Source organism: Chelonoidis abingdonii, chromosome 1 (genome assembly GCF_003597395.2).
Source record: "Chelonoidis abingdonii isolate Lonesome George chromosome 1, CheloAbing_2.0, whole genome shotgun sequence".
In the NCBI taxonomy this organism is placed as follows: Eukaryota; Metazoa; Chordata; order Testudines; family Testudinidae; genus Chelonoidis; species Chelonoidis abingdonii.
Genome location: NC_133769.1, coordinates 164,969,014 through 164,981,540, shown reverse-complemented (window position 1 = coordinate 164,981,540; position 12,527 = coordinate 164,969,014). Strand labels below are relative to the sequence as shown.

Genomic DNA, 12,527 nt, shown 5'->3' with positions numbered 1-12,527 from the left:
ACAAGTCCAGAAACCAAATCAAAAGTTTGCATATGCCAGCTTTCTGCTGCTTGGGCGATCCTCTGGGGTTGAGTGTGTGGGTCCCTGTAGGGGGAGGGGAAGGTGGAGGCTATGTTCTTGGGCATCTAGGTGAGGACATTATGGAACTTGGGGAGGAGGGAAGGCAGTTATACATGGGCTGCAGCGGCAGTCTGTGATCTTGCTGCATTTCCCCCATTAGATCCACCATACAACAGAGCATGTCAGTTTGCTCCCCCATGAGCTTGCCCATAGCATCCTGCCTGCTCTCATCGCGCGCATCCCTCCTCTCTTCGTGTTCCTGTAATGCTTTACAGGGCTATGCAATTGTTTGCCTCCACACATTCAGCTGGGCCCTATCAGTGCAGGAGGACTGCATGAGCTCAGCTAACAGGTCGTCTTGAGTTCATTTTTTCCACCTTCTAATTTGGACCAGCCTCTGGGACAGAGTAGATAGGGGCCATGTTGAAATATTTCCACCTGCAGGAGGAGAAAAAGAGAGGGTGGTATTCTAAAAGATACATTGCAGAGAACAAAGGGGACACGCCTTCTCAGTGAAACAGGCAATACATAGTAGACAGCACATGTTCTTTCTATACAAGTTAGCATTTTGCCTCTTATACTGAACTGCCTGCCACTTTGGTTTGAGTAAGCCATTACACATGGCCGGGCAACAGAATTCAGCTTGCAGGCAGCCTAGGGGCACATAGGGTTCTGCTTCTTCTACGTTCATTTCAATGCTTTCAAACTGCTGGGCCCCCTTTCCCATAGCAAGCAATGCCTGGTGGGTTTGCCATATAAAAGGAGGGCCTGTGGGCTCTCTAGGTTGATTGCTTCACACAATAGTCCCCTCCCCCACACCCACTGTGTGGCTCTGATGAGGTTCTGAGCAGGGATGAGCCCTTTAAACTAAACACAAACAGCCCAGCACAGCTGGGTTCCCCCTGCCTCCCACTGCGTGGCTCCGATCAGGCTCTCACTCACCAGAAGTACCTTCTCCAGGGTCATGGTCCAGGAGCCCACCTTGGAAGTGGAGGGGAGGCTATTGGCTCCAGCATTAAGAATAGTTCCTGGCTGGGAGGGGGGGGGAAGCGGATTCCCCACTTGCTGCCTGTGCATTGTCCTCCTCCTCTTCATCCTCCCATGACTCTTCCTCCTCACTCCATGCATCTCCCCCCATGCAGGTGTCCATGGACAGTGCTGGGGTAGTGGTGGGGTCACCCCCCTAATTGCATGTAGCTCATGATAGAAGCAGAATATATGAGGCTGTGACCCAGAGGGCCCGTTTGCCTCCCTGGCTTTTTGATATGCTTGCCTGAGCTCCTTGATTTTTGTACGAAACTGCTTTGTGTCTCTGGAGTAGCCTCTTTCCATCATGGCCCTGGAGACTTTAGCATACCTATTTGCATCTGGTTTTATTTGGAATGCAGTTCTGCCATAACAGATTCATCTCCCCCATATGCAATGATATCCAGTACCTCCTGTTCGGGCCATGCTGTAGCTCATCTGAGAATCCAGGACTGCGTGATCTCTTGTGATGGTGTAATCTGCATAGTCGCCTGTGATGGTGGACTGTGCTGACGGTGACCAAACAGGAAATTAAATTCAAAAGTTCCCAGGGCTTTTCCTGCCCACCTGGCTAGTGCATCAGAGTTGAGAGTGTTGACCAGAATGGTCACAAGGGAGCATTCTGTGATAGTTCCCAGAGGTCAATAACGTCGATTTGCATCCACAATACCTTTAACCTGGGATTGCGATCTCGATTTAAGCACTACTGTACTCCACCTTGGCAGGCTGAGTACAGAAATTGGATTAAAGAGCCCTTTAAATTGAAAAAAACCGGTTTGGTCATGTGGATGGAATTTTTTTTCCTCCTGAATTAACTCTGCTCATTCCAAAAATAACCAACTAGTGTAGACCAGGCCCTAGTCTAATGTTTCTCATCAACTGGCCTGTGGATTGGCACCAGTCCCTGAGATCTCCCTGACACTGTTTAGGAAGGCAGCAAGCCAGTCCCTGGTTGAGAAATACTGATGTAGTCTGACCTCCTGTCTGGCATAAGCCATAGAACTTCCCCAAAATAATTCATTGAGTATATTCCTTTAAGATAGATATCTAATATTTATTTTTAAAGTTATCATTAGTGGACTCTCCACTTTGACCTTTGGTAAATTGTTCCAACAGTTAAGATGTAAATTTTTAACAGAGTAATTATTTGTCTTTTCTGAGTTTGTCTGGCTTCAACTTCTAGCCCCTGGGTTGTGTTAGACCTTTGTCTGCTACATTAAAGAGCTCGTTATTAAATATTTATTCCCCATGTAGATACTTTTAAACTAATCAGCTTAACTTTGTCAAGATAAATAGTTTGAGTTCTTTGAATCTATCACTGTAAGGACTATCTTCTAATCCTTTAGCCATTCTCGTGGCTTCTCTTTGACCTCGCTCCAATTTATCAATATCATTCTTGAACTGTTGATACCAGAACTGGACACACTATTGGTCACATCAGTGCAAAATGCAGAGTAATATAGCCTGTTATTACATTAGCAATTTTGGCCACAGCGTCACACTGGGAGCTCATGTTCAGCTAATTAGCCAGATGCTCCCATACTGACTCTTGGGAAAGGAAGACGACTTGCAAGGGACTGTTCAAGATGGAAGTCCATTTTATGTGCCACCATGGCTACTTCACAGCCATTAGCATCTTCTACTGCTTCATCTTGGCAAACCCTCACGCCCCAGGCTGAAACTATTCTTCTCTCCAACCTCACTGTTACCTGATTGTGACAAGAAGATGGGGGGCTCACCCATACACTCTCCCCCTGCTCAATTTTTTGGTTGCTGCAAGTGTGGTGTTACTGTTATGGGACCCCTGCTCCAAATAATTTGGTTCCTCCATCCCACTGAATAGCAATTAGTCCTCCTGTGGCATGTCTGTATCAAGTTAAGAATCCTGTGTTGTACTCCTGGTCTGAACTTGTCCAAGAGTGACCCATTGTACTGCATTCCAGACAGCTGTCCTGCCAAGGAACAGTCTTTGACACCTCATTGAAGGACCATCACAGAGAATATTCTGGAGCTATCAACTTTGAATGACAACTATTGGCCCATGTCTGTGGATCTTTCGACACAGGGGCCCACAGTGGGATAAGCACAACAGGTGGATCTGGAGCTCCTCAGCTTGAGCACATGGCCCAAGGATGGAAGCCCTATTTTAAAAGCGGGGGCAGGGGGCAACCATTGTCACATGAAATACAGACAGGGAGGAGGGAGAGGGCAGGAAGGATCCTGCCAAGCCTGAAACTCTGCCAGACCCTGGAATCACAGAAGAGGTAAGCTCAGACAAGGGGTGGGTGCATGCTCAGCACTTTTTATTTTTCAAAAATCTGTAACTCAAGTTCATTATGAATAAATCAATGGCTTGAGAAATTCCTGTGCTAAACCTGTTCTTTGCTTTCCTGCTATGTTGCCTCTGACGGGGTTAAACCAGAAGCGCAGACAGCCAGCAGCCAACATGGATCTCTGAGGAAGGAAGTGTAAGTGACTGGGGGGGCTTGCATGCTTTTGTCAGAAACATGTGTTTTTATTTGTTTTGGCAAATATCTTAGATTTTGTAACAATCTTCATGCCATAGGCACTGGAAATGCTTGAAAATGATCCTCATGGACTTAAGGATCAATCATGGATTACTTTCCTGGCTCTTGTCTATACTAGAAGCCTGAGCTTTTCCTCTAGTCCCTGTCTGTTTGTGATCAGGCTGAACAAAACCATCACATATTTAGAAAAAGCTTGAAATTGGTTTGAGTTAGTTTCCGGAACATCCCAGAATCTAATGCAGTTTTTGCCTGCAGTCTTTGGAATCAGGAAAAGCTGGTGTCTCCATCTGCTTTAGCCTTGCATGTTAATGCTGCCATATTACACATTGTGGGTTGGCTGAGAGTCTGGCTATTCACTTCTAGTAAATGCACAATAAAAGGGAAAGTATCAGAGGGGTAGCCGTGGTAGTTGGGATCTGTAAAAGCAGCCGAGTACTGTGGCACTTTATAGACTAACAGACGTATTGGAGCATGAGCTTTTGTGGATGAATACCCACTTCGTCAGATGCATGATGACGACATGGATATTCACCCACAAAAGCTCATGCTCCAATATGTCTGTTAGTCTATAAAGTGCCACAGGACTCTTTGCTGCTAATAAAGGGAGAGTTCTGCTCTCCTTTCCTGGAGGCATGGGGCCTCAATAGCAGTAAGACCAGTACTGTCCCATTGTATAATTGGAGCAGGGAGGGGCAAGATTTGGAGGGGCTATGCCCTGCAAAAGATAGAAGACCTGCTCATTATATGCATGTGACACTGGAAACTTAGAGAGCTAAGTAAATATTAACAATTCATGAACTTCCTAGCTAATACTCGCAGTCCTAAAAAAAAAAACCTAATAGATCATCTTTGCAGAATAAAAGCTCATATGCCCTATTTTAAAGTGAACTGGAGATTTTGGGCAGTGTTGTTTGAACATTAAACCCCAGTGATGATACTGTCACATAGAACTTAATGTATAAATTTTGTAACAGACATTTTTCATGCTCCAAAGGCTGGAGCATTTAAACAGGCAATCAAATATGTAGATGCTTATATGGTGGTATAATTTAAGGGAAGAATTGTCAAAAGTGTAATCAAATACTTCCAAAAGAGTTTAAAATACATAAGATATAAGATTCTACAGGATAGTTTAAAAGGCTTTTGTCTTTTACAAAAGAACAATTAAGATATCTGACACAAAGATCAGTCAGTTCATTTGTGGCACCAACAGTAAGTTAGCAGACAGACAATCTGTTTGGTAAAAGCAAGCAAGACAACCTTAGAGATAGATATCTATGTTTCACTTTTTCCAGCAATGTGTTTCAGTAATATAAATGTGTAAATATGTTTTCTAAATTGCTGAAACATTATGTGGAGGTCTCAAAATTGGCCCAGTACATAAAGTTACTATGGGACTCATTCATAAGGGAAGCTACAGATTAAAGCATTTAATAGGGATAAGACCACTAAGGTTTTTTTGCAGTTTATTTGTTTAGAACCTCTAGAATTTAATAGAAAGAGTAGCAGAGGTAATAATCTATACACAAATAGCAAATTAATATATTTGGAGTTTAACCATTCTATATTATATTCTATAGGATCTTTTCTTAAGGATGATCCTGCTGTATTTCCCTTATCTTTTATAACCAATACTCTCTTCTTTGCTACTTATTTAAATATAAAATTAGTAGTAGAAGTGAAGGAGAATAGAGTAATACCAGTCACATCCAAACCAGGATGAACCAACAATGTTCCTATGATGCATAGATTCACTCCCTCTCCCATTTAGCATACATTGTCCCTTTCTTGTTACACAGCATAGATTCCCTACCAAACAGCGTTAACACAATCTACTAGGTAGTTACTAAACTTCCAGAGATCTTTACTTGACTATTGTTCATATGCAGAGTCAAAACACTGAGTTCAATTTTCATGGGACAAGAACACAGGCTAAATGTGTTTCCTGCTTTTATTGAACTTGGCCCTAGTTCAGCAGCTTTAGGAACTGATCGTCACAAGGAAGAAAACTGACATGGCAGCTGTCTGCGATATTCTTGAAAAGTCTTACTGAATTAAGCTTAAGTTTCTTTGGAGTCCATTGTATTAAATGCAAAGGTTATGTATTATTCTGAGCATTGGGAAGTGTTATGGGCCTCTGTCATAAACAGATAGTTAAGGGTTAATGCCTCTTACCTGTAAAGGGTTAAGAAGCTCAGTAAACCTGGCTGACACCTGACCAGAGGACCAATAAGGGGACAAGATACTTTCAAATCTTGGTGAAGGGAAGTCTTTGTTTGTGCTCTTTGTTTTGGGGGTTGTTCACTCTTGGGACTAAGAGGGACCAGATATCAATCCAGGCTCTCCAAATCTTTCTGAATCAGTCTCTCATGTTTCAAACTTGTAAGTAATAGCCAGGCAAGGCAGATTAGTCTTGTTATTTTTTTGCTGAGAGGATTTTACCTCTGCTTGCTGTAACTTTGAACCTAAAGCTAGAGGGGGTTGCTCTGGTCTACATGAATCTGATTACCCTGTAAAGTATTTTCCATCCTGATTTTACAGAGGAGATTTTTACTTTTCTTTCTTTACTTAAAAGCTTTCTTTAAGAACCTGATTGATTTCTCCTTGTTTTAAGATTCAAGGGGATTGGATCTGGACTCACCAGGGACTGGTGGGGGGGAAAGGAGGGGGGATGGTTAATTTCTCCTTGTTTTAAGATCCAAGAGGTTTGGATCTGTGTTCACCAGGAAATTGGTGAAGCCTCTCAAAGCTGCCCAGGGAGGGGAAGGTTTTGGGGGTGGGGGAGACAAGAAGTGATCCAGACACTGAAATTTCTGGATGGTGGCAGAGTTACCAGTTCTAAGCTAGTAATTAAGCTTAGAAGTGTCCATGCAGGTCCCCACTTCTGTACCCTAAAGTTCAAAGTGGGGGGAGGAACCTTGACAGCCTCAGAGGACTATGTTGAGTAATGGGCCAGACAAGAATAGACTTTTTCAAATGGTTTGCCAGGGGAATCCCTATGAGGAGTGGAATGCAAGTTCCTATCTCTGGTTATGCAAAAGCCCAGCCTTTTGAGGAGGGGACAATTGTCTACTGATTATCTGTTCCCAGAATCTGAAGATCAAAGACAAACTCTATAAAGGAAAGATCAATTCATGGGCATGTTTGTTCTGAGCTAAAGCGGTTATGAACTTGTAACCGCAGGAAATCCCCTTTGACGGTGTTGAAGGACTGACTCCTACCAGAGCCTTTACCTGAGCTGGATAAGGGGAGTGATCGCTTGTAAACTTATCAGCATGCATGTAAATTCTCTTGTTGTTAACACATTCTTGGTTGTGCTTTCACCTTAAGAATATGTGCTTGCTTAGAAAAAGAGCTGTGTGGTAAATTATTGTGGCAATTACACTGTTTATAGCAGTGGTGGGCACCCTGTGGCCTGTCAGGGTAATCCAGTGGCAGGCCAAGATACACTTTGTTTACATTGAGTGCTTTGGCTGAGAATGGCAAACCACAGCCACTGGGAACTGCAAGTGGCCGTGCCTGCTTACGGTCAGTGTAAACACACTGTCTTGCGGCCTGCCATCGGATTACCCTGACATGCCACAGGTTGCCCACCACTGGTTTATAGTCTCTTAAGAGAGAGCAAAGCACAGATGCAGGCCTGTTTAGGCCACATAGCTTGCTGGGAATAACACAGTGTAAGTAGGAAACTGTGCAGCCTGGAAAATCCCCAGGGAGGAGGGAGAAAGATCTGCACAAGAGCTGATAGTTGGGAGTCTTAAATCAAGTGCCCTTGCTGGACCATGGAGGAATAATACAGGTGCAGTTGCCCTGCAGTGTGACTCCTCTTTTCCTGTCTTCCCCCCACCCCCCTTATTTGTCTTCCCCCCACCCCACCCCACCCCAACCCGCCCAGCCTGGACTGCATTTCTGCGTAAAGCATTTGCTGCAATAGCCCCACTGACTTCAATAGGTACACGCTTTGAATACTTTGCAGGATCAGGCCCCTAAGAGACCAATCCTTAAAGAACTGTTCCAGGACACCTGAAGTTTAAGCATTCATCGTGCAACTTTCGAATTTTGGAAGTAAAAAGTGAAACACGAATACTGGAAGATCTATTTAATATTTGATCCTGTGTTAATATTAGGAGATGCTGACACCCTCTAGCCTAAGTAACTTATTTAAATGTAATGGTGTTCGTGTTTCTTACCTTTGATTAGGTATAAGTTATTCAAGCTTCAGGGTTTCCCCGCTGGAACAGCTGATGGAAATGATCTCAGTATGTATGTCTTGAGTGCATAATGGTTACGAGTTAAGTCCTGGACTCCCATTAGTATTTTTCTCTCACTATTAAAAAGGTCAACCCTTCTGCCCCTCTGAGAGGCTGGGCAGCAACAAGGGCCCGGGTCAGTCATCCAAGGTGCGTGCCGTTTGCAATAAACACAATGCTATAATGCCAGCTCGAGCCCCACCCCAGTGACGTGGGACATCTTACAATTACCATACCCCCCTGGGCGCCTCTTATGGAGGCAATACTTACTTCCCCTCCGCAAGCACGGAGTCTGAGGTGTAGCAAAAACTTTAATAAAGGAGGGAAACAATGTTGGCATCACATTGAGAGAACCACCACAAACAGGATTATAAACACAAACCTATAAGCAAAAACCCACCTCCAAGTAGCAGTTTGGCAATGTCCGCTTTCCCCCTTGGGGGTCCTTAAGTGTCCAATAACACCAAAGTCCAAACAACGCCGAAATCGCTGGTCAGTTGCCACCGCAGTACGTTCAAAAGTTTTATCTGCAAGAGGTTCTACCTCCCCAGCCTGTGGTGGGAAATTGGGGGAGGAGGATAGCTCATACAAGGGTGTTAACGGGCACCTTACATGGGCCAGGGCCAACCTGCTCCGCCTTTCCGTGGAGTTCTGCCTGCAGCCTTCACAACAACCAGCTCGCCACGACCACCTAGCTGTGCTGCGTTCCTCAACCCAACCTGTGAACTGGAGCGCAAGCCAGCCATCCTGTTCATTACCAATTAAAAGACTAGCAGGATCTTAAAGGGGACAAGACATTGTCACATTTAATCTGTAAACACCCATAAATAAATAGAAAGATAACAGCAAACAATGTTGTTTGGTTACTTATTCCTATTATATCTCCATTCACACACAATCATTCATACCAAGTTCTGGTGTAGATATTATAGTTCCAGCCTAAAGCTTGCTTGTGACCAGAGTACTGGACAGGTTACTCTGTACACAAGAGTGGAGCCGACGTCCGGGTCAGGGTGGCACCTGATGCTTTCCCTGAGAGGCTTGGCAGCAGCAGACATGACTCAAGTCTTCAGGTCTTTCAGAGTCCACTATAGGGTTTTTCCCTATTGTTTAGTTCATTGGTGAGTTGCTCTTTCTGCTGTTGTTAAATTAATCAGGCGGTGGCTGGCTCTCATGTTTGGCGCGAATGTTACCAAACTCTTACTACTTCTTTTTACAGGCTTTTAGTTTGGATTCAGAGGTCTATAGTCATTGCTTGTGTCACACTGCCGTTTGGGCTTTGGATTGATCACGTCAATTGCCAGGCCGTGACTTTCAGCCTTGAACGCTGGCTTTGATCTTCCTTCTGTGTTCTTTTGTCCTTTTCATTTTAGGGTTGGAGCTTTTTTACTTTGTTTCACTGATTGTCTATGTTTCACGCCTTGGTAGTTGAACTTCCCTATCAGGAGGCAGGCTGGGCTGGAGGCTGATTTTAATCCTCCTATACATGCCTCATTCACACTATCTTAACTCACTATAAGTTACGCAGGGGTTTGCCAAAATGAGTGTGGAGGAAGCTTTTACAAATGGAGTGAGCGTTTTTAAAATGGGGTTGAATTACAACTATGGCAAACAAGTTGAAAGAGTTACAATGAGCGTTGTTGTGATGGTGAACAGGCAAGTTACATTAATAAAAATCCAATTTCGTTATTCAGTTTCACATTGTCCCCTTTTGACCCCCCCCCACCCCACGCCTTCATCCAGAGGGTATTGAATGGGTCACACTTTATGTACTTGTTTTACGCAGAACCAACATTTACAGTTCGATTATACATAGGCATGAGTGGGATGACTTTGTTTAGACTTGTGACAGGTGGGCTGCTTTCTCAAACACTGTGCCCTTGATTTATGACCATTACAGTAGTTGTTGTCACCTCCCCACAGTTTAGGGCACAGGGTGATCTGTTGCAAAACAAATGAAACCAATTACGCAGATGATATAACTAAAAAAATAGTAGCAACTGACTACACACTTAGATACCACTATACTAATCCAACAATTATGAGTTATAATACTAGAGCATGAAATAACTCACTCACACATTCAACAGACGATCCATAACTAATTATTGGGTATATTGCAAACCTAAAGATGAGGTCCACATTTGATTTGCTGCAATATAGCATCAACATAAAAGATACTGGAGTTAAGGACCTCCTTAACACACACCACATATGAGATTGTTGTAGATAGTACACACACGTTGTTATGCAGAGGTTAGACAGCTGATTTGGAGCTTTAAAACTAAACATTTAGTTGCTAAATGTTGCAGAAGAATCCTATTTTTAACAGTTTTTTTCAAAGTTTCTCGGGTACCTGAAAGATGGGGCGCCTACAATTTAATGGGACCAAGGTTTTACAGGTTATAGGGGCCCCAGGAACTACCCATTTAGGGCTTGGGAAGTAGAACCAGAGGTGCATAGAGGAAGCGTGTGGATACAATACAGCAAATGTAACTAACACTACACTGAATATATTAAATAAAACCCTGATCACAAAATAACCCCGATGCACTGGGATTTCAAAGTCTTTTGGACAACAGTGGTGATTCCACACCGATTAGCAGTTGGATGGACATGGGGAAGTAGACAGAGGAAAAGATTTGCCTTGTCTAGTGTAGTACTTCCTACTTTTTCTGGATTCCAGTGCTAGCACAGGACACCACTAGAGACAGACACCAGACATGTAACACAGAACATCATGCACACAGACTTTATCGTGCCACTAATAACCATGGTATTTTATAAACTTTTCAGCTGGTACCAGCTCTCCTGATGTTCTCTGGTTCAAGAGCTACAAAAACCAGAACTTAGAAACAAATTTAGCACAGTGCTCCCACATGGCATGACCTGCTCCAGTCTCTGCCACAGTGTGTTCGGTACTTGGGGACTGCACAAATGCTAATTAAGTGGTGCATTTCTTTGGTTTAGATTTTTTTTTTATTATAAAAAATCTCCCAGCCACTCTGCCATGGCCTGGGAGGTCTGAGGCAGAAGCAGGACTGTTGTTTACTGTTGCAATGGCATTTTGGCCCTGGCCTGGAGGGGAATCTAACCCAAATATCCCCCTTCCCACTCTCCAGAGGGAGTCCCAAAAGTCTGCCCCTTCTGGGGTCTCAAATGTTCCTTTTTTTTTTTTATTACTTTTTTTGCTGCTGGCAGATGTGAGAGAGTGCTGTTTTAACTCTCTGTACCAGCTTAAGGGCACTTAACTAGGTTTGAGTACTAATACATTTTTTTTTCTCTGCTTTTGCAGAGCAGAGGTTTGTAAATCTGGGTGCCGTTTTTTAATGTTTTTTCATAAATTTAGCCAATTGAAGGAATACCTCATTACAGGTTTTCCACAGAAGCCAAACTGCAGCTGCTTTCTTTTTGATTGGAGTTGAGGGTTTATATATTAATAAAGTACCTAGCCAATTTGTTTGTTTATTTTTTTTAAGGATTCTCTTTTAGATACAGTGTTTTCTTAAACATTTTCACCAACAGTTTGTGAACAACCAAAAACCAAATTGAATTAATATATTAATCATTAGCACTATATACCCCTAATTTTTAAAAGAGCAGCTTACCACTTTTGTTTCACATATTTTTTTCCCATGTTTCCCGGGGGTCCCAGCCTTTTTTCCCAATGTGCCATTACTTTTCCAATTTTCTACCCCTTTTTCAATTGGAAATAGTTTCTCTTTTAGAGATATTTTTATTTCTTTTTTACAGGCTGTTAGGTGGAGGTAGCTGTCATTAACAGCCTCCACAGCAGCCAGATCCCTGCAGCGTCTCTTTTTGTTGCATTTGGGGGTTTACATATGAGGATATATTGGGCCAATCTATCCTCTAGGTCCGAAATGGTGCAGATATCTGCAAGGGCTTGTTCAGTTCCAAGACTGTGCCCATATTTCTGAAGGATTTGTTTAAAAGGCATTATCTCTTTAATAAAAGGTGAGGTAGAAGCTACTTTTGACTTCATTTCTTCCTCTGGGACTGTTTTCCCTTGCCTTTTCTCTAAACATTTTTAATTTTGTTCAGCGAGCAGCACTGTTGGTCCCTGGGACCCTCTTGTTGCCCCTGATTTGATTTTTTTTTTTCCTCTTCTTTTTTGCTACCTCTTCAGAGGCCAGCAGGTTTTTGTTAACAATTTTCTGAGCTCTTTATTTTCCTGCTACCCACACGGGGGCCAGCAGGTTTGGTTAACCAAGAATAGAACCCCGTGCTCTGTAGAGCCGGTTGTGTGCACACAGATTGGTTTAAATATAAGTGAGGCAAAAATACAAATAATCCCCCTTTCGCTATTCTCTCCACCAAAAATGTTATATACCAATAAAAACTAGCAGGATCTTAAAGGGGACAAGACATTTGTCACATTTATTGTAAATACACCATAATAAAATAAAAGATAACAGCAAACAATGTTGTTTGGTTTACTTATTCCTATGGAGATATATATTCTCCATTCACACAATCATTCATACAAAGTTCTGTGGTAGATATTATAGTTACCAGCCTAAAGTTGCTTGTGACAGAATACTGGCCAGGTACTCTGTACACAAGAGTGGAGCCGAGTCCGGGTCAGGTGGCACCTGATGCTCCTGGAGGCTGGCAGCAGAACCATAGACTCAAAGTCCTCAGT

General features: G+C 43.1%; 1 long non-coding RNA gene across 1 annotated transcript in view; it reads right to left on the bottom strand.

Annotated features, from left to right (window-relative positions):
* Positions 1-206: 206 nt before the first annotated feature.
* Positions 207-12,527, bottom strand: part of LOC142047739 (uncharacterized) — an 87,584-nt gene continuing 75,263 nt past the window's right edge. Inside the window, exon 3 of the long non-coding RNA XR_012657012.1 lies at positions 207-498. This is a non-coding gene — a long non-coding RNA (uncharacterized LOC142047739). The remainder of the gene's footprint in view (positions 499-12,527) is intronic.